A 20733-nucleotide genomic window follows, 5' to 3' on the forward strand; every position below is an offset into this window, starting at 1 on the left:
TAGTCACAGGTCAGGCGGAGGTCAGAATAACAGTAGGTCGGGCAGGAAGGAATTAGGACGGGGTTCGCAGGAGTAGACACGGGGAAGCTGGGACCAGGGTTAACCTAATAGATAGCGATTTGCAACTGGCACTAACTACACTTTAAACTGGATCAGGAGCCCGTACCAAAGACTGATTGGTCCGGCTTTCTGAATCCAGCCACATTGCAGCTCGTGCACTGCAGGCTGAGTGGCAGTGAGATCCGTCACTCAGCCTGAGTACAACAGCACTCAGCTGCTAGGCCGGTCGACGCTTGCTGACGTGAGACCCGCGGCTCCCTTGGTTACTAGGGACGCCGTCGGGTCTCCGTGACGTCACCCGGCCCTGCCGAGGAGGGCGGCGCTGCGCTCCAGCCGGGACAGACTACGCTGAATTACCTGGGTGTGTAGAAAGAAGTATTACTGGGCTCCTCCTGGTCTTTCCTTTATGACCTGTTTTCTGTGTATAGTCTGTTCTTGGCTTTGGCTTCAAAGATCTGTCAGATAAATCTCTCTGTGTAAACGCACCATTAGGCTGGGTTCACACATATATTTCTGTCAGTATTGTGGTCCTCATATTGCAACCAAAACCAGGAGTGGATTAAATACACAGAAAGGATCTGTTCACGCAATGTTGAAATTGAGTGGATGGCCGCCATTTAATGGCAAATATTTGCTGTTATTTTAAAACAACGGCTGTTATATTGAAATAATGGCAGTTATTTACTGTTATATGGCGGCCATCCACTCAATTACAACATTATGTGGACAGAGCCTTTCTGTGTTTTTAATCCACTCCTGGTTTTGGTTGCACTATGAGGACCACAATACTGACTGAAATATACGTAGTGTGAACCCAGCCTTAAGTTAATTAAGTTACTCATTACTTCCCAGATACTAAGGACTTCTCTTCCTAGTAGGGCAAGGATTGGTACGCTGAAATCTAGTCACAGAGTTCTCACTATTGCAACATTCGGGGCACAGTGAGGATGCCTCGATACCTATAAAAGGTGAGATATGAGTAATGAACTTTGAAACTGTAAACATTCTGAGCACCAAGTCCACAAATGTTCGGGTAATAAAACGAGTTACAGTGCAGGTTCAGCTTCAGCAAGATTCACTTCTGACATGTCAGATCAGTGGGGACTCCCACCCAGAGGAAACTGTTTTCTTCATCATGGTGCTCACATTTCCCCATTAATGCTTTCACTAGAAAACTAGTGTAAAAAAGTTTAAATGTTTTGCAAAATGTTCTCATATTTTTTGCACAAACTTCAGGAAAAGCAAATAAGCAATTGCTCGAAGATTTACATCAAAGTTTCATCTATAATTTGCTTGTCTTTTTTTTTTTTTTTTTATTATTATTAGAATTAAATAACTCCTTTTTTTTTTTTTTTTCCCGGCAATTAAAGCATATTAAAAAGTTGTATAAGTTTGTAATGTAGTTTAATAAGCCTTCTGTGATTCCTGTCAACCACGGACGGCGCCATCTTGTGTCAATGAATTCTCCGAGGCTGGTCTGACTTGTTAGGCCAGCCCTCCTCTGCTATGAGGAACAGATGCTGCTGATAAGCTTCGGGGACCCACAAACTGCGGGAATTTTGAATGAAGATTGACCCAGGAGTGAGGGTAAGTATAGAAACAGAAGAAAAGTATATGTATGTTTGTTTTTTTAACTGCCACCAAAGTTTTCATCTGGGACATTTATAGCATATCCACAGAATATTCAAGAAAGTAAATAATTTCAATGCTGAAAAAGTGTTTTATTCACACGCGTACGCTGCATGCATTCCCACCATCAGGTCTTTCTCAGCAGAATAAAAGGTAACGCATTGTATTCTGTTGAGAAAGATGATGGTTAGAACACGTGCAGCATACCATGTGCCCTAAAACACAAACACAAATTTCCACTATTGAAAACACATGAATGCTGGGATTTACCTTCCTGGATTACTTGATTATTCCCTGGGCACCTGGGCCAGCTGGAGTGCCAAACATTGGTTTCTACTATATCAACAGAATGTGTCAGGAGCCGGGCATCTGGCAGCGCGACAGTGTCTCTGGCGCCAAGCTGGGTTGCTGGGGAGGGGGGTAGGGTGTGCGCCAGCGCTTCTCTATGATGTTGCCACGGTTGGGGCCTCGCCAACCCTGGCTGATTGGCATTGTAATTGGGCTAACGGACGGCTGGTACTGCCAGTAAGCTGCTAGGCTTGATCTGGGCTGGGACTTCTGGTTCCATAAGTATCCTGCATTTTTGTTCATGCCTTGCCTGCAATAGTGCCTAGTTTACTAATGTATCTTGTCCTAGTGTTATATCCTGCATTGTATTTCTGGTTATGTGACTTCAGGCTCTTGACTATTTGACTACCTCCTTGGATTTTGTTTTGTACTGCGCTGCTTGTGCGTTTTTGACCTGGACCTCTGACCTTGCCTTATTGTGTGTCTTATTTTGTTCTGTGTAGCACTTAGTTGAGATCAGGGTTTGCCGTCCAGTTGTTCGTTGCTGCCTAGGGCTTCTGTGACAAGTAGGCAGGGACAGCGGGGCAGGTGTTAGCTTCAGGGCTCACCTGTCCTTGTGTCATCCTGTCCCTGCTTCCTAACAATATGCCATAAATATCTGATAGTTGCAGGTCCCACAACATGCGGATCTATGTCTATAACAAGAGTTTTTTTGGCCTCATTTAGCCTATTTGTGGTGGCCAGAAGTGGTTTGGAAGCCAAAAACAGTTTGTGTAACTCTCATTACTGTAATGGTAGGTCTGTAAACAGCCGTTTAGCTAACTCTGGAAGTTATGGAAACAGAGTATGTAATGCCGTTGCATGGTTTACGCAAGCCCGAATCGCCCAGTTTATCTGTTTTTGGCTTCCTGACCACCTCAGGCCCTTCAGAAGAGGCCAAGAGCCCATGCTCTGGACATAGAGCTGATTTCTAGAGGTGGGACTTGCATCTATAAGGCTTTTAATGGTGTATCAAGCCCTTTAAAGAGTAACCATCAGATGGTTCTAACCCACTGATATGAGCTTATAGGGCACGGGACAGTGTACGGTTACATTGCCCTCCTAGTTCATAATTAGTTTACTGTATTATGGACAGAACTTTCAAAGGTGTTTTTTTTTTCTTTTATGTGTCCCCTAGTAAGTTAGAAAATAAATTGTAAGCAGTGGAAGCATTGGGCAAACCATTGCCTGTATACCCAATGCTCATATGACTACTGTACAGGTAGATATGGTCAGATACTGTATTTGCCTTGGGTTAGAGGGTTATTTCCATCCCGGCTTGTTATGACCATTGCAGGATAGGAAATGGCGAGTTGAACACTCTGGGTCCCACTGATCCTGAGAATTCTCCAATTTCCTAATCATCCCCTCAGTAAATGAAGCAGTCACTGCACCTGAGCACCATTCACCCTTTATTGGGCCCCAAATGTTTTCCAGTGCAGTGCTCGGACACATATGGTGGCCCCATAGAGGATACATGTAATGCAGTGCTCGGACACACATGGTGGCCACATAGAGGATACATGTAGTGCAGTGCTCGGACACACATGGTGGCCCCATAGAGGATACATGTAGTGCAGTGCTCGGACACACATGGTGGCCCCATAGAGGATACATGTAGTGCAGTGCTCGGACACACATGGTGGCCCCATAGAGGATACATGTAGTGCAGTGCTCGGACACACATGGTGGCCCCATAGAGGATACATGTAGTGCAGTGCTCGGACACACATGGTGGCCCCATAGAGGATACATGTAGTGCAGTGCTCGGACACACATGGTGGCCCCATAGAGGATACATGTAGTGCAGTGCTCGGACACACATGGTGGCCCCATAGAGCAGTGATTTTCAACCAGTGTGCCGCGGCACATGGTCGGGTGTGCCGCGGGGAAAGTTCCCCAAACTATGGTGCCCCTGTGTTTTGTTCCCTGGCAATGCGCAGCGATCAGCGGCGGATTATAATGTGGGCGGTTGCGTGGTGCGCTGCCCACATGGGGGAAAGAAGCACAGGAGAGAAGCAGGGGGGAGAAGTATGGTGGAGAGAAGCACAGGAGAGAAGCAGGGGGGAGAAGTATGGTGGAGAGAAGCACAGGAGAGAAGCAGGAGGGAGAAGTATGGTGGAGAGAAGCAGGGGGGAGGAGTATGGTTGAGAGAAGCACAGGAGAGAAGCATGGGGGAGAGAAGCACAGGAGAGAAGCAGGGGGAGAAGTATGGTGGAGAGAAGCAGGGTGGAGAAGTATGGTGGAGAGAAGTAGGGGGGAGAAGTATGGTGGAGAGAAGCACAGGAGAGAAGCAGGGGGGAGAAGTATTGTGGAGAGAAGCAGGGGGGAGAAGTATGGTGGAGAGAAGCACAGGAGAAGTATGGTGGAGAGAAGCACAGGAGAGAAGCAGGGGGGAGAAGTATGGTTGAGAGAAGCACAGGAGAGAAGCATGGGGGAGAGAAGCACAGGAGAGAAGCAGGGGCGAGGAGTATGGTGGAGAGAAGCACAGGAGAGAAGCAGGGGGGAGAAGTATGGTGGAGAAAAGCATGGGAGAGAGAAGCAGGGGGTTGAAGTATGGTTGAGAGAAGTATGGTTGAGAGAAGCACAGGAGAGAAGCATGGGGGAGAGAAGCACAGGAGAGAAGCAGGGGGAGAAGTATGGTGGAGAGAAGCACTGGAGAGAAGCAGGGTGGAGAAGTATGGTGGAGAGAAGTAGGGGGGAGAAGTATGGTGGAGAGAAGCACAGGGGGGAGAAGAAAACAGGACCAGGTTTCACACTGAGTGAGTATAAATACATTTAGAATCTATATTATTAACTATATGTATAATATGTACTGTTTTAGTGTCATTTTGGTTGGTGGTGTGCCCCGGGATTTTTTAAGTATAAAAAGTGTGCCGCGGCTCAAAAAAGGTTGAAAATCACTGCCATAGAGGATACATGTAGTGCAGTGCTCGGACACACATGGTGGCCCCATAGAGGATACATGTAGTGCAGTGCTTGGACACACATGGTGGCCCCATAGAGGATACATGTAGTGCAGTGCTCGGACACACATGGTGGCCCCATAGAGGATACATATAGTGCAGTGCTCGGACACACATGGTGGCACCATAGAGGATACATGTAGTGCAGTGCTCGGACACACATGGTGGCACCATAGAGTATACATGTAGTGCAGTGCTCGGAGACACATGGTGGCCCCATAGAGTATACATGTAGTGCAGTGCTCGGAGACACATGGTGGCCCCATAGAGGATACATGTAGTGCAGTGCTCGGACACACATGGTGGCCCCATAGAGTATACATGTAGTGCAGTGCTCGGACACACATGGTGGCCCCATAGAGGATACATGTAGTGCAGTGCTCGGAGACACATGGTGGCCCCATAGAGGATACATGTAGTGCAGTGCTCGGACACACATGGTGGCCCCATAGAGTATACATGTAGTGCAGTGCTCGGACACACATGGTGGCCCCATAGAGGATACATGTAGTGCAGTGCTCGGACACTACAATGGGATCCACTACAGACTGATACTCCATACACAGCAATGTATCCCAAGCTCTGGGCTCCAGCTGCTGCTGCACTACAACTCCCACCATCCCCACAGCCTCTCAGGCCCTTCTGGCAGTTGTAGTCTTCCCGACAGTAGGTGAGTTGTTCAGTGTGTCCGGCTGTGATGTAATACTGTCTACTACTGCTATAGGCTTATGTCATAGTGTGTCAGAGTGCCAGCTCTGTGGCTCAGCACTAGGTATTCTATGCAAATACTGGGTATTCCGCTGTTCCCTTGCGGGCTCCTGTGTGTGTATATAATATATATACACACACGTCCCGCGTTGTCTTGGTTACCAGGTGAGGAGAGCGGGTGACCCCAGGTCCGCTCCGTGCAGACACTCCGCAGGTTACAACACGAACAGATAACATATCAGTTTCCCACACACGCGGGCTCCGCCCCTCACTGACGTCTAGTACACGGGGCGGGGCCAGAAGTTCTCACACAGGTGTGATAGGCGGAGGAGCCGGCGGGAGGGGCTAGCCTCCCGTACTGTGGGGAGTTGGCTCGAATTCCCGATGCTCGGTGCGGGCGGCAGGTTGGTGCGCGCGGCTCCCGTTGCTCATTGCGGGGATTATCAGGAGACTTTGCTGACGAGCCGGATAAGTGCACGGGCGGCGGGATGTCTCCCGAGCTCCCACAGGGGCCGCCGGTGAGTAGTAACCGTACAACTGCTGAGCCTCCTCACTGACTCCAAGTGTGACGGAGGATCCCAGCGGCGGAGCGGACTCTGTATCACTTGTTGCCGTGAGCAGAGATAGGGGACAGTGCTCTCTGTCTGGCGTCTCTGTAGTCTGCGGTGTTACAATGGAAGCTTGTATTATTCTGCCTGTGTCTCCAGCTGTTTGTCCTGGCCGGGAACACGGGGAGCATTGCTTATTCACACCACACATTCCTATACACTGTACTATCCCCGTGCTAGTAGAGCAGAGCTGTCATCTGTCCTATAGACTCACAACACCAGTGTGAATAGCTACTTCTAGTACTTATTGACTGCTGGGTTAAAAAGTTATGTTTTCTGTGTTTATTAGTTGTTTTCCTTTTAATATTATATGAGCCTATGTTCCCACCCAGTTTTGAGGTTCTGTTCAGGCAGATCCATCGCAGATTCTGAATAACAGCAGTATGCCGGATGCCGCAGATCCTGACATACCCCATTGATGTTAGTAGGGCTGTCTTTATGGCCGCATTTTGAACCCACCCTTAGGCTGGGTTCACACTACGTATATTTCAGTCAGTATTGTGGACCTCATATTGCAACCAAAACCAGGAGTGGATTAAAAACACAGAAAGGATCTGTTCACACAATGTTGAAATTGAGTGGATGGCCGCCATATAACAGTAAATAACGGCCATTATTTCAATATAACAGCCGTTGTTTTAAAAAAACAGCAATTATTTGCCATTAAATGGCGGCCATCCACTCAATTTCAACATTGTGTGAACAGATCCTTTCTGTGTTATTAATCCACTCCTGGTTTTGGTTGCAATATGAGGACCACAATACTGACTGAAATATACGTAGTGTGAGCCCAGCCTTAACGTGTACCTGTCACAAGTTTTTTTTTTCAGTGTCTGAATGACCAATCAGTAGGATGAGCATGGAGATCCGCACGCTGTCAGACACCTCTCTCTCCCCACTCTGGGAACATTCATTGTGCAGCCGTCTCATTCATGTGACATGAAGCTGGGAGAGGATGCTCCAAACACGTTCTTCTCCCAACATGTCCTCCTGAACGCTCTGACCGTTTAAAAACCTTTGTCATGTCTTTATGACATTATCCAAGTTACTTTTCTAGTGACAGTGACCATGTAAATGACCAGAATGGGCGTGTTTTTTCAAGCTGTAAATCAGCCTTTTTTACAGGTGTGAATCCGGACAAAGATAATGTATTGGGTCCATTTGTATTTTTGTCAATATTTTTTAGCCAAAACCAGGAGTGGAACCAACTTAGTGGTAACTATTACCCACATCACAAATAGGAACAGTAACCAAAACTAGCCCAAAGGAAAGTGAAAGTCCTTGTGTGTATCAGCTTGCTGCCATCATGAGCTAAAATCCTAGGAAATACGGAGCTGGAAGCTGATTGGCCGGTCACCTATTTGTTGCACTGGTTTTGATACATTTCCCCTCTTTTATTTTCTGTAGACTTGACGCTTCCATTCTGTCGCATTGAGGTTGCTACATGATCCTTCCAGAAAGTAGAGCAGAGTATTCTGGATTGAAGGTGTTCATGGGACCGGTTCATGTCAGTGTGTCAGTGCTTGTTTATAGCACAGAGAAACTTTATAGTTGTGTAGCATAAGCCACTAATAAACGCCATGTGAAAGGTGCCTGACCTACTTGGAAAAACCAGTTCTGCCAAACATCAATAGCACAAGTCACACTTGCTTCTGTTATTATGGCTGTCAGGAAAGAGATTACATGCATTTCCACACAAAGTGCTGCTTCTGTTTATAAAATAAACTTCATCCCCAGTATTCTAACAAGTGATTTAGGAATACTTCCCGTAATAAGTTCTGGGGAATTACTAAATGTGGCATCTATGTTAGATGGGGTGGTGTCACTGCTGGACCACCTTGATGCCTAGGATAAGTGAATGGGGCCATGGTAAAGCAAACCTGTCAGAAAAATGTTTTGTTACAAGTTCAAGGTTGTGAACGCAAGCAGTTTTGCAATATACTTAAAAAAAAAAAAATTTTTTAATATGTTTAAATCATCGTTAATCATACAACCAAACTGTGGTTCATGTTCCCTCCATGATGGTATTTGGTCTTTTCTCTGTTCAAACAAAGAGACTAAACCCTAAGTCCCAGTCCCTTGCACACAGAAGGAACGACGCCTGGTTATCATGCAGGTTGTGTATCAACCGAGGGCAATTACCTTTGGCTAATTATACTATCAAATCTGGAGCTTAATGTAGGGCTGGGCAGTATACCGTGAAAATACAGATACCGTCCCTGGCGTCGGTAAACCGACCTCAACTTTGCCAGAGCGGTATTTCTCCTCCGCCCCCTCAGCTACCTAGCGTCCCCGCTCCCAACCTGCCTGGCATTCCAGCCAGGGCGCACATTTACTATTGAGGCAGGCGACGACCTATCCCCTGCCCTGCAGCAGTCTGACACTTGGCAGCAGCCCATCGCCCCCCATCTCCTCTCACCCCGAACAGTGGCTGACCCCCTCCTCATACCTGGCACACACGCGGCATTCCCGGCCGCCCCCGCCACTCACTCCGGAAGAGCCGACCCGCTCTTCATAACCAGCACTGAGTTCACATGCGGCCCTCCTGGTCGCACGCACCCGCAGGTTCCCGGTCTCTGGAGAAGGAGGTCGCAGGGATCGCGGGATCGTGTGATGTATGGCGTCGCTGCGCTGGGGCAGTATAGCGGGATGTGGGGGCGCAGTGCAGACCCCCGATCCCGCTATACAGCTCCACCACCCACAGTGATGCTATCCATCACACGATCCTGCGGTCCCTGCGACCTACTTCTCCAGAGAACTGGAACCTGCGGGTGTGTGCGGCCAGGAGGGCCGTGTGTGAACTCAGTGCTGGTTATGAAGAGCGGGTCGGCGCCTGTCGGAAATGCCGCGTGTGTTGGGTATGAGGGGCAGGTCAGCGACTGTTCGGGGGGGTTAGAGGAGGTGGCAGCCGTGAGGGCCAAGTGTGTGCCAGTGCTGTATCTTCTCCCTAGTGAAGAGGGAGAAGATCCAGTTTATATCACCCCCACCTTCTGCCCCCTCCTTGTGCCCAGATCACCCCCAGCTTCTGCCCCCTCCTTGTGCCCAGATCACCCCCAGCTGCTGCCACCCTGCCCCAGTTCTAATTGCAGTCCCCCTTGCCCCCGCTTCAGCTGCCCAGTCTTCAATTTTATGTGCTGCCAGAGGTTGGGGGGGCTCATACAAAATTCATGGGGCCCCATGTATTTTTTTTTTTTTTTTTTGCTATGGGGTGTCATGAATCCTAGCTATGCCCCTGCTCCACCCCCAGCTGTCTTTTGTGATCCTCGAAGGGTGCATTTACACAGAGAGATTTATCTGACAGATTTTGGAAGCCAAAGCCAGGAATGGATTTAGGGTGCATTTATACCTACAGGATCTGCAGCAGATTTGATGCTGTGTTCAGTTATTTCAGTGAAATCTGCTGCAGAAAATCTGCTGCAGATCCTGTAGGTGTGAATGCACCGTTAAAAAGAGGAGAAATCTCAGGCTTTCCTTTATGACCTGATCCTTGTTTATAGTCTGTTCCTGGCTTTGGCTTCAAAGATCTGTCAGTTAAATTTGTCTGTGTAAACACACCATTAGACACATGAATGCTCACCTTAGCTGAGTGTGCATGTGTTTTTAATGTAGAACCTGCAAAGCAGTATACCTGTGTATACACGTCTTGTAGTGTGTACATACATATATAATACTGCCACTACAGGGCGTGTATATACGGGTATACAGCTATACACACTACAGGATGTGTATATACTGGTAAACGGCTATGTACGCACTACAGGACATGCATACACAGGTATACAGCTCCGAAGTACATAGAGCTATACCTGTATATACACGTCCTGTACTTTGTACATTGCTGTATACTTGTATATACATGTCCAGGTCTCTGAGACCCCCTAATTATAATAACAAATAAGGACAACAGACTGAATGGCTCATCCTTGTGTTGCTGCTCAGTGAGTTAATTTATTTATTTAATAATTTGTTTTACTCTATTTAAACAAAATATCCCCAGGTTGGCACGGTTAAGTGGGTGTGGCTTACAGAAGGGTGTGGCTTACCTAAGGGGCGTGTCATAATTATCATTCAGTTAACGTTACCGTGGCTACATGTGCGATTAACCGCGATAATGATTTAGGTCAATATCGCCCAGCCCTAGCTTAATGGTGCATTTACACAGACCGTTTTATCTGACAGATTTTTGAAGCCAAAACCAGGAACAGACTATAAAAAGAAAACAGATCATAAAGTAAAGACTGAGACTTCTTCTCTTCTCGAATCCATTCCTGGCTTTGGCTTCCAAAATCTGTCAGATAAATCTGTCTGTAAAAACACACCATTAGGCCCTATTGCACGAAACGATAACGAAATAGAAGACAGCGATCAGCCGACATAAATGATGTCGGCTGAATGTTGCTATAGTTTCTAACGACTAATATAGCAGCGATCTGCTGCCGTCACTTTGTGATATAGGAGCAGTGGTAGCAGACTGCTGCTATCTGCTATGGGCTGCCTGGACGATAAAGCGATCACCCGGGCAGCCACCTCGCAGCTCCCTGTGCCCCCCTGTACTCACCCACTCGCTGCCGCTGCGTGTAATAGCAGCAACAGCGAGCGGGGAACGAGGAGCTAGCGAGCTCTGACAGCGCTTGTTTGCTCCTCTCCGTCACCCTGTGTAATAGGGGCTTTACCAGGAGACTGTGCTCTTTTATTATGCGGCAATTCAGTCAGTATAATGTCACTGTGTGGTTGCAGAGGTTTTTGTGCTGTGTGACAGGAGAGCTGCTTCTCCGCTATGGAATGTGGATGCGCAGTAGCTGTACACATGCTCAGTGAAGGGAGACACATAGAGGCCATATGTTTAATGTTGATTTAAACTTTGAAAACTTAAAGGGGCAGTGCGATACTGACTGATTTAATCTAAATCTGGTGCTATTACCTTTCTTGCCTAAATCCTTTTTAATCGTGTCGACAGTCGACATCTTGTGTCAACACATCATGCTTTGATGATTTGGGGGCTGGCCAAGCGCTGTCCCCTGTTAAACCAGCCCCCAGCTCTGTCCCTGTCTGAGATGTGGGTGACAGTAGTCACATGATCTCCAGCTTGCTTCAAAAGAAGCCGAGCAATCTGCAGGTCATGTGACTGCTGGCACCCACATCTCAGACTGGGGCAGAGCTGGGGGCTGGCTTAACAGGGCACGGATGCTCGTCCAGCCCCCAAATCCTCACTGCATGACCTGTTGACACAAGATGGCCGCTGGGCCAATGTGCCAATGTGATTAAAGATTTAGGCTAATGGACTTCTATACCTTTTTGTCATGTGCTATATTTAAAAAAAAAAAAAAAAACGCCATTGCCCCACTCTTGTCTCCAGATTGGGTGGGGTTTGAAACTCAGTTCCATTTAAGTAAATGAAGCTTAATTGCAAAACACTTGAAATAGAGACTAGAGTGGGGCAAAAGTAGCCAACAATAGCGCACAATAACTCCTTTAAAGTCTAGTCAGTATGCCATCAATATTTTTAATAGGGAACTCCCCTATAAAGGTCTATTTAATAGTGCTTGCTTTTACATTCTTTTTCTTATCACCAAAACAGAAATAGTCCCCAGCAATGTCAATGCGGACCTTATTACTTTAAAGTGACTCTGTACCCACAATCTGACAACGCCCCCCCCCCCCCCCCCCCAAAAAAAAAAAACAACCAAAAAACCGTGTGTACCTTTGGATAGCTGCTGTTAATCCAAGATCTGTTCTAGGGCATCTGTTAATGTAAGAGAACTACTGTGGCACTACAACCCCCAACATGCTGGGGGTTCTTCCTTCACAGCAGCCCAGGTTGGAGATCACCACCCACACTAGTGTATTCCAGTCCTAACCTATTTAGTCTTGATAAACAGATATTAGGGGGCCTTCAGTATAGCGATTACTCCATGTAGGCACACGCTGTCCATATGTCTTATTAGGACATACAGATGTCGTATTGCTAATTGTCTGCGTGGGACGGAGTTCTAGTACCAGGCACCACTACTTGTACAGATAAGCTGCTGTGGTCTGACCTGCACTGAATTATTAGTAAAAGCTAGTGATGAGCAACCTTGCAGAGCTGTTCTGGTACGTTCTCTTAACCCAAATGCTTGGCACTTAACTCTGAGCGGCTAAAAAACTTTGATGCCGCCCTAGAGAGTCCTAGAAAACATAGATTCAACTTTAGGCTTTAAGCTGTATCCATGTTTTCCTGGCAGCCTCAGGGTGGCATGCATCTTCTCCAGCCGCCGGGAGTAAAATACCAGGTTTGGAGAATGATGCCAAACCCAAACAGTTCGCCAAGTCTGCTCAACACTATTAATGACCTATCCAAAGTCCACAAAACTAATTCTAACTCCAAGGCACCACTGTATTTGTGAATGGAGGTCAACTAAAAGCATATGCAGAAAGAACTACCTTAGCTTCATGCCATGAAGCTTCTGTGGCGTGTCTCACCTACTACATGTGCAAGATATATATACAAACAAGGTTCACTGTAGAGAGACTGAATCACCTTCAGTATAAATATGGTACAGCCCTAAACTGTAGCCCTAGGTGTCACTCTACCATATACACAGAAAAAACCCACCACAAGAATAAATACACGATAAAATTATGGGCATAAGTTCTGAATCATTACAGAATTTTTTTTTTATTTACCATGATTGTGTTAATAACATAAGAACAATATAAAAAACACTTAAAAAAATATATATTTAAAAACAACCAAATCTTAATACAATTCCATATATTACTGAATTGTATTAAGATTTGGTTGTTTTTAAATATATATTTAAGTGTTTTTTTATATTGTTCTTATGTTATTAACACAATCATGGTAAATAAAAAAAAATTTCTGTAATGATTCAGAACTTATGCCCATAATTTTATCGTGTATTTATACATGTGCAAGATGTTGTATCCACCTATATAAACAGGGTATGTATTCCACTCTCTGCCTATTCATCTACCTTTGTAATGACAGGGATATATCAGTTAGACAAAAAGTGGTGTAACTCCTTGGACATGACCACATAGTGTTTGTTTCAGGACCCTGAGCACTTCTAGCATGCTACTTATTTAGAAAATGGAGTGGGCTACGTAGCTTGTTTCTTGTCACTTGATACCAAAAGAGCTGTGTATGCATACAGACACACTTAGGTCTAGGGATCTAGGGTTTCCCTCAAGCACACGTATGGCATATTGAAGGGGGACCTTATCTGTGCTCGACGGAAACCCTCCACCTGCCTGTGGAGCCCAATAGGGCAGCTCGGGGCAGGGAATTCACCCATTCAAGGTTGCTCCAGATTCCTGAAAATATGGCAACTGTTGGCAGATGTTGGGGGAAGGGTGAACAAAAAATGTGTTTTTGGCCAACAGACAGGATCATTTGTTTGGGAACATTGTTTCATTCAGGAGTGATCTTTCTTTAAAAGACCCCAATTTCCCAGGACCTTCCCGGCTCATTCTTTGCCTGCTGTCATTCACAACTTTATTGGCCAATATGGACTAAAATCTGTATGGCTGTCTTGGTGTAACAATCACAGTTGATCAGTCCCAGTGGTTTAATCACAAACCTACCACTATCTAATACAGTGGGGAAAAAAAGTATTTAGTCAGTCACCAATAGTGCAAGTTCCACCACTTAAAAAGATGAGAGAGGCCTGTAATTGACACCATATGTAGACCAACTATGGGAGACAAAATGAGAAAACAAATCCAGAAAATTACAAAAGACTGGCTAGGCCACTCCAGGACCTTGAAATGCTTCTTACGAAGCCACTCCTTCGTTGCCCTAGTGGTGTGCTTTGGATCATTGTCATGTTGAAAGACCCAGCCACGTTTCATCTTCAATGCCCTTGCTGATGGAAGGAGGTTTGCACTCAAAATCTCACAATACATGAACCCATTCATTCTTTCATGTGCCCGGATCAGTTGTCCTGGCCTCTTTGCAGAGAAAGGGACCCAAAGCATGATGTTTCCACCCCCCATGCTTTACAGTAGGTATGGTGTTTGATGGATGCAACTCGGTATTCTTTTTCCTCCGAACACGACAAGTTGTGTTTCTACCAAACAGTTCCACTTTGGTTTCATCAGACCATAGGACATTCTTCCAATACTCTTCTGGATCATCCAAATGCTCTCTAGCAAACTTCAGACGGGCCCAGACATGTACTGGCTTAAGCAGTGGGACATGTCTGGCACTGCAGGATCTGAGTCCCTGGCGGTGTAGTGTCTTACTGATGGTAGGCTTTGTTAGATTGGTCCCAGTTCATTCACTAGGTCCCCCCGCGTGGTTCTGGGATTTTTGCTCACCGTTCTTGTGATCATTTTGACCCCACGGGGTGAGATTTTGCGTGGAGCCCCAGATCGAGGGAGATTATAAGTGGTCTTGTATGTCTTCCATTTTCTAATTATTGCTCCCACAGTTGATTTGTTCACTCCAAGCTGGTTGCCTATTGCAGATTCAGTCTTCCCAGCCTGGTGCAGGGCTACAATTTTGACCTTTGACAGCTCTTTGGTCTTCACCATAGTGGAGTTTGGAGTCTGACTGAGGGTGTGCACAGGTGTCTTTTTATATTGATAACCAGTTTAAACAGGTGCCATTACTACAGGTAATAAGTGGAGGAAAGAGGAGGCTCTTAAAGAAGTTACAGGTCTGTGAGAGCCAGAAATCTTAGGTCTGTGAGAGCCAGAAATCTTGATTGTTAGTAGGTGACCAAATACTTATTTTCCACCATAATTTGCAAATAAATTCTTACAAAATCAGACAATGTGATTTTCGGGATTTTTTCTCATTTTGTCTCTCATAGTTGAGGTCTACCTATGATGTAAATTACAGACGCCTCTCATCTTTTTAAAGGGGTTGGCCACTTTATAGTAAAATTGCTCAGTGTACAGTATTAGTAACTGTACTTACTGTATATACAGCCAGCCGCTGCCTGTGTACCTCATACAGCTAAAATCAGACTCTCCTCCAGGCTGGGCTGCCCTGCTCTGTGGTGTTTTGGTCCATAAGATTGCTTACATGGAGAAGCATGTGACCAGGCCCCGCTCCCCAGTGTCCACCACTGAGTCTGTATGTGTCTATGGAGGACACAGGGGACAGGGCCTGGTCACATGCTCCTCCATGTCGGCCATTTTATGGACTGAAACAAAACAGAGCAGGGCAGCCCAGCCTGGAGGAGGGGAGTCTGATTTTAGCTCTATGAGGTACACAGGGAGCTGCTGTTAGTATGTACTGCCCTATTTTAATATAAAGTGGCCAACCCCTTTAAGTGGAAGAACTTGCACTATTGGTGACTGACTAAATACTTTTTTCCCCACTGTATATGTGACCAGCTTAACAGCACCAGTTCTAACCCTGGATATTGGGATGGTCTCCAGAGGGCCATGTAGGTGACATACAGATTCCTTGCTGATCGGTTTTATGCAACTGCAAATATTCCATGTGCTACAGTATGTTGCTTCCGTGAAGCAATATATTCATGCATAAAAGCAAAGCAACCTTCCTATTACATGTAAAAATCCTGTCTTCCTTCATGAATGCAGGCCCATGGAAGGATCCTTCCAACACTGACCACAATATGGCTATGTGCAACAGGCCTAAATGTTCTCATTTTATTGATCATGTGACTGAATGGTGTCAGTCTTGTGGACTTTTTTGTGTAATTTTATGACAATTAGTTTTAGCTTATTGTCTCATTAGATCAAGGCTTTCTGTTTGCTGATCTGCTGACCTGGATATTCCCACATCCTCTTAGACCATAGCAATGGTTAGAGCAGCACCAGGCTACGCCTGTCAATCACCACTTGTATTTGGAAAATGGAATTGACTCTATACAAGTTAGTACTGTAAGAGGACCTGGTTACATACAGAGGTTCACCAAGAAATAAATCATTTTTGGATCATTTTGCGTTATTCCATGTAAAACAAATATAATCTTGCTCTGGCTGGTTACCAATAAATCATGTAATAGTGTAAATGCTATATCATAGGAACAGTATTGCTGGAATTCACTGGATGTCACTTTACTGCACGTTGGAGATGATTGTGTATGAGCTCTTGTTGCTGTGTTGTACATCACTATGTAACGGCCTGTTGTGCTGCCCTGATTATTCTCCCACATCATCACCCATCCAGTGATACAAATGTTACCTAATTCTCCTCCCTGGGAAGCTCGCAGAGTTCAGCTGTGGTAATAGAATAAACAATATCTGGTTTTCTTTCTATTTTCTCAAGAATGCAGCTCTGTGAGCCAGGCAAACCCCTAGAGCGAGATGAATTAGCTCTGTTCTGCTCATTAGATGCTCCAGTTTCTAATAAATAGACGTTTATCCCAGATGCTGCCAGAAAAAAAACCCACAATGTGCATCCCTGTGTCCTAATAGTGTTTATCCAGTCCTTGCGTTCCTATGAAATCTGATTATTACAGAAGACAGAGAGAACGAGGAGGACACTATTTTTAGCATGCGGTAGAAGACTGAGTTTCTCTCACACAGACGTATCGATGCTTTTCATTTTCCAACCTTTATGTTGCCATTATCATTTTCTATGAAGATTATTTTGTTTAGGTTGTGTAATTCTGCTGCACTGGCATGTTACGTGGTACGCTTCAGTGCACGCTAAATGGGGCGTTTGGTTGATGTCTCTTGACATGGAACTGACCCTGTAGAGGGGTCAGAGGGTCATTTCTAGGTTTACCTAGGTGCTTGGGCTGTAGAGGAAGTCATAAGGGTGACACCACCAAGGGCTGTGCCCAGTATTAATCAGCATTAAAGGGGTAGTGCACCACACTTCCAGGTACACGGGTGTGGGGGTGGTGGGACATTGGGAAGGGGGCCATTCACAGACATAACATACATTACAAAGTTGTATAACTTTGTAATGTGTGTTCTGTCAATAATTTTTTACCGCGTCATCAGCTGCTCAGCCCCGATTGGCTGAGCCAAACTTTGCTCAGCCAATCGCGGCCGAGCATCTGATGACGCTGAAGAGGGCGGCCGACACTCAGGACGCTCGGAGGGATTTGGCCCGGCCGTCCGAAGACATCGCAGACTGAAGATCGGAGACGAGTCGGCACGTGACTGGTATGTATAGCGCACCACACTTCCGGGTACACGGGTGGGGGTGGTGGGACACTGGGAAGGGGGCCATTCACAGACATAACATACATTACAAAGTTGTATAACTTTGTAATGTGTGTTCTGTCAATAATTCTTTACCACCGCACTACCCCTTTAAGACAAAAAAGTACAGCTTTGTGCAATGGAGAGTATAGTCTCCTCATGCCCTTTTATTTATGGAAATTAAAGTTTTTAATCTATATAAGCTTTAAGTTAGTGTAGATGCCTGTCGCAGGGGTAGCCCCTGTTACGCAGGATATATTGAAGGTACTACCCAGGTATCTGACAGCAGCGTTCTCCCCGCATGCACCTCTTGCCTGGCACAGAGCTGACCCTGCACCCTTATCTTTTCTTTTCTCACTGAACTTTTATTTTCTGGGAATGAATCATAATTTTGAACTACTGAGCAAGATGGCCAATGGCTGGCCTGTGTCCTAACAAGCAAATAAAAGCAAAAAGAAACTGCTATTCCAAGTAATTGTCTGCAGTAAAGAGCCTGAGTGACTGCAGTGCCCTGCAGAAAATATTCATGTACAAGAATGTATTTTGTTACATTAAATATATGGAAAGTTAAGTCCATAGTGTCATCATGCTACCTTTTTAGGAAATGGCAAAGTGACACAAAGACAAGTTTTGTGTTTTGACTTTATTATAACTTCTCCTAAACTTGTTTCTGTAGAAATGTTGTGGGCAGATGTTGCAGCCTTTTGTAAGCCCTGGGCTGTCTTGCTGCTCAGAGTCCCAGTTATATCAGTGGTGACTGCAGTACAGGGGAAGTAAAGTGATATAACTAGAGACAGGCATTACACAAACATGCTTGAGTCTGATCATTGGGCATTTAAAGCGAATGTACCATCGTATATTCGCTTTAACATGACTCACAGATAGATCGGCGCCGTTCTATCCACAGGTACCGGGCCGGGGCTGAAGCACTGGAGGCGGGCCAGGCCGCCCCCAGTGGGAGGAATCCCCCGCCCCTCTATGACGCGGCTCCGTTGATTCTAACGGAGCTGCATCATAGAGGGGCGGAGGATTTGCTTTAAATTCTGGTGGGTGAAGAAGTTGAATGCAGCCCTAGGGAATCCTGGAGAACATGGATACAGCCCATGGCATCACCATTTTATCCAGTAAGTGAAGCCTTGATGCAGTAGTAACTGCAGGGAAAAAAGCACTTTATAGGCATTTCCCGTAATAAGTGTATATTGGTGATTTGTATAACTTTTGGAGGGGCAATGCAATACTTTAATAAAAAAAATTGGTGGACTTCTCCTTTAAGTAAACATGTATTGAACATTTTTACCATTTTGCCTCCAATAATTAAAACAGCATCTGCACTATACAAACAGCAGTGAAGCAGATTCTGATCCTTTTGAGGGCAAGCAAAGTGCAAGAGCCATATTGTCTAAAGGGGGACTGTGCTCATGGAAAGCCCATGTCTGTCGCACTGCTGCACCTGCTCCCTGAATGAAGCGGTGTGTGTTACTAACATAAAAAGATGTAAGGTTTCATTATTCAGGTGGGTGATGAATGCTTCTTTGTTCTTTTGTGTGCTATGTTTTTAACTAGGGATATTGGAAAAGTTGTCATATGATTTGACTACCATGAGGCTTCTACTGTCATGTTCTGTTAGTGTGATATTGCGGACTACTGAGACTCTGAGGTTAATCTGAGAATGGGATATGTGCCACTGTCCTGTGTACTATGACATCTGCACCAATGTCATCTAATACAAAGTTATGTTATACATTGGAAAACTGTGCTTTAATGGCCAGCATGTATCACAGGATTATGTCTTTTTATTATAGAAAATGTTAGTTATACCATAATTTTGCTGCTTTTAATCACCTAGGAGGGTTGGTGCTCATTTCCTCACCAATTTTTAGACAATACTGGGAGAATGGTGGCATGCTGGTCCCAGGCTCTCCTCTTGACCTGACATGGTAGTCCATGAAGCCTGTCTCCTGCAATAAGTTGGATCCAGTGGTTAATGCTGTAAGCCTCATTCCACAGCTTCTCCCAGATGTATCTACAGATTGGTAGGGGTCTCGATACTCGGACACCAACCAATCAAAACATTTTAAATGACTGCGTGATGTGATTTTATTTTATTTTTTATTTTTTTGTGACAATAAGGCCTTATTCAGTCATCTCTAATGCAGTTCATAATTGTGCACCCACAATTGCCGACTGCACTACGGACCCAAACATTTCAATAGCCTTAAATCCATGCATCAACCCCCCCCCCCCCCCCCCCACCTAAAAAAAATATAAAAAAATGTGCAGGTCCTGGTATGGACTCGCCATTGCGGAATGGTACACTATCTGGCTATGTAAAGTCCATGCATTGCGGACAACTGCGGATGCACATCGGTTTTCTGACATGTGAATAAGGCCTAATACTTTTTTATTACCTGACGGTCTGTAGTCTGTCTGTTTACAAAGTCAGGGTAATGACAAGTGTAATGTAAGGAAAGTAGTTTTCCTGGAAACCTGCTTTAGGGTACAAACACACACACCGTATACGCAGCAAATACGCAGCAGATCTGCAGCAGATTTGATGGTGCAGATTTGATGCTGTGTTCAGTTATTTAGATCTAATCTGCTGCGTATTTGCTGCGTATTACAGCAGTAAATACGCTGCATATACGGTGTGTGTGTTTATACCCTTAGGGTACAAACACACACACCGTATAAGCAGCAGATACGCAGCAAATACGCAGCAGATCTGCAGCAGATTTGATGCTGTGTTCAGTTATTTAGATCTTATCTGCTGCGTATTTGCTGCGTATCGCAGCAGTAAATACGCTGCGTATACGGTGTGTTTGTACCCTTGGGCTGCGTTCACACTATGTATATTTCAGTCAGTATAGGTCAGTCAGTATTGCAACCAAAACCAGGAGTGGATTGAAAACACAGAAAGGATCTGTTCACACAATTTTGAAATTGAGTGGATGGCCGCCATTTAATGGCAAATATTTGCTGTTATTTTAGAACAACGGCTGTTATATTGAAATAATGGCAGTTATTTACTGTTATATGGCGGCCATCCACTCAATTTCAACATTGTGTGATCATAGCCTTTGTGTTTTTAATTCACTCCTGGTTTTGGTTGCAATACTGACTGAAATATACATATACTGACTGAAATATACGTAGTGTGAACGCAGCCTTAGGGCCCTATTCCACGGGACGATTATCGTTCAGATTATCGTTAAATCGTTCGAATCTGAACGATAATCGTTCGGTTGAAATGCAGTTAACGATTAACGACCGAACGAGAAATCGTTGATCGTTTAATAAGA

The 20733-nt window shown here is 45.3% G+C and overlaps 1 protein-coding gene across 4 annotated transcripts in view; it reads left to right on the forward strand.

The window, feature by feature from the left end:
- The window catches only part of PLD1 (phospholipase D1), a 135223-nt gene that overhangs the window by 23629 nt on the left and 90861 nt on the right, over positions 1–20733 (forward strand). For 2 of the 4 annotated variants that reach the window (XM_069975186.1, XM_069975185.1), the window contains exon 1: positions 6049–6208. The exons of 1 other annotated variant lie outside the window; for it this stretch is intronic. The gene's annotated coding sequence lies outside the window, so the exon portion shown is untranslated. Of the gene's footprint in view, positions 1–6048; positions 6209–20733 lie in introns of those variants that run through there. One more of the 4 variants, XM_069975188.1, reaches the window with a different exon arrangement.

The sequence above is a fragment of the Dendropsophus ebraccatus genome, chromosome 6, assembly GCF_027789765.1.
Source record: "Dendropsophus ebraccatus isolate aDenEbr1 chromosome 6, aDenEbr1.pat, whole genome shotgun sequence".
NCBI lineage: Eukaryota > Metazoa > Chordata > Amphibia > Anura > Hylidae > Dendropsophus > Dendropsophus ebraccatus.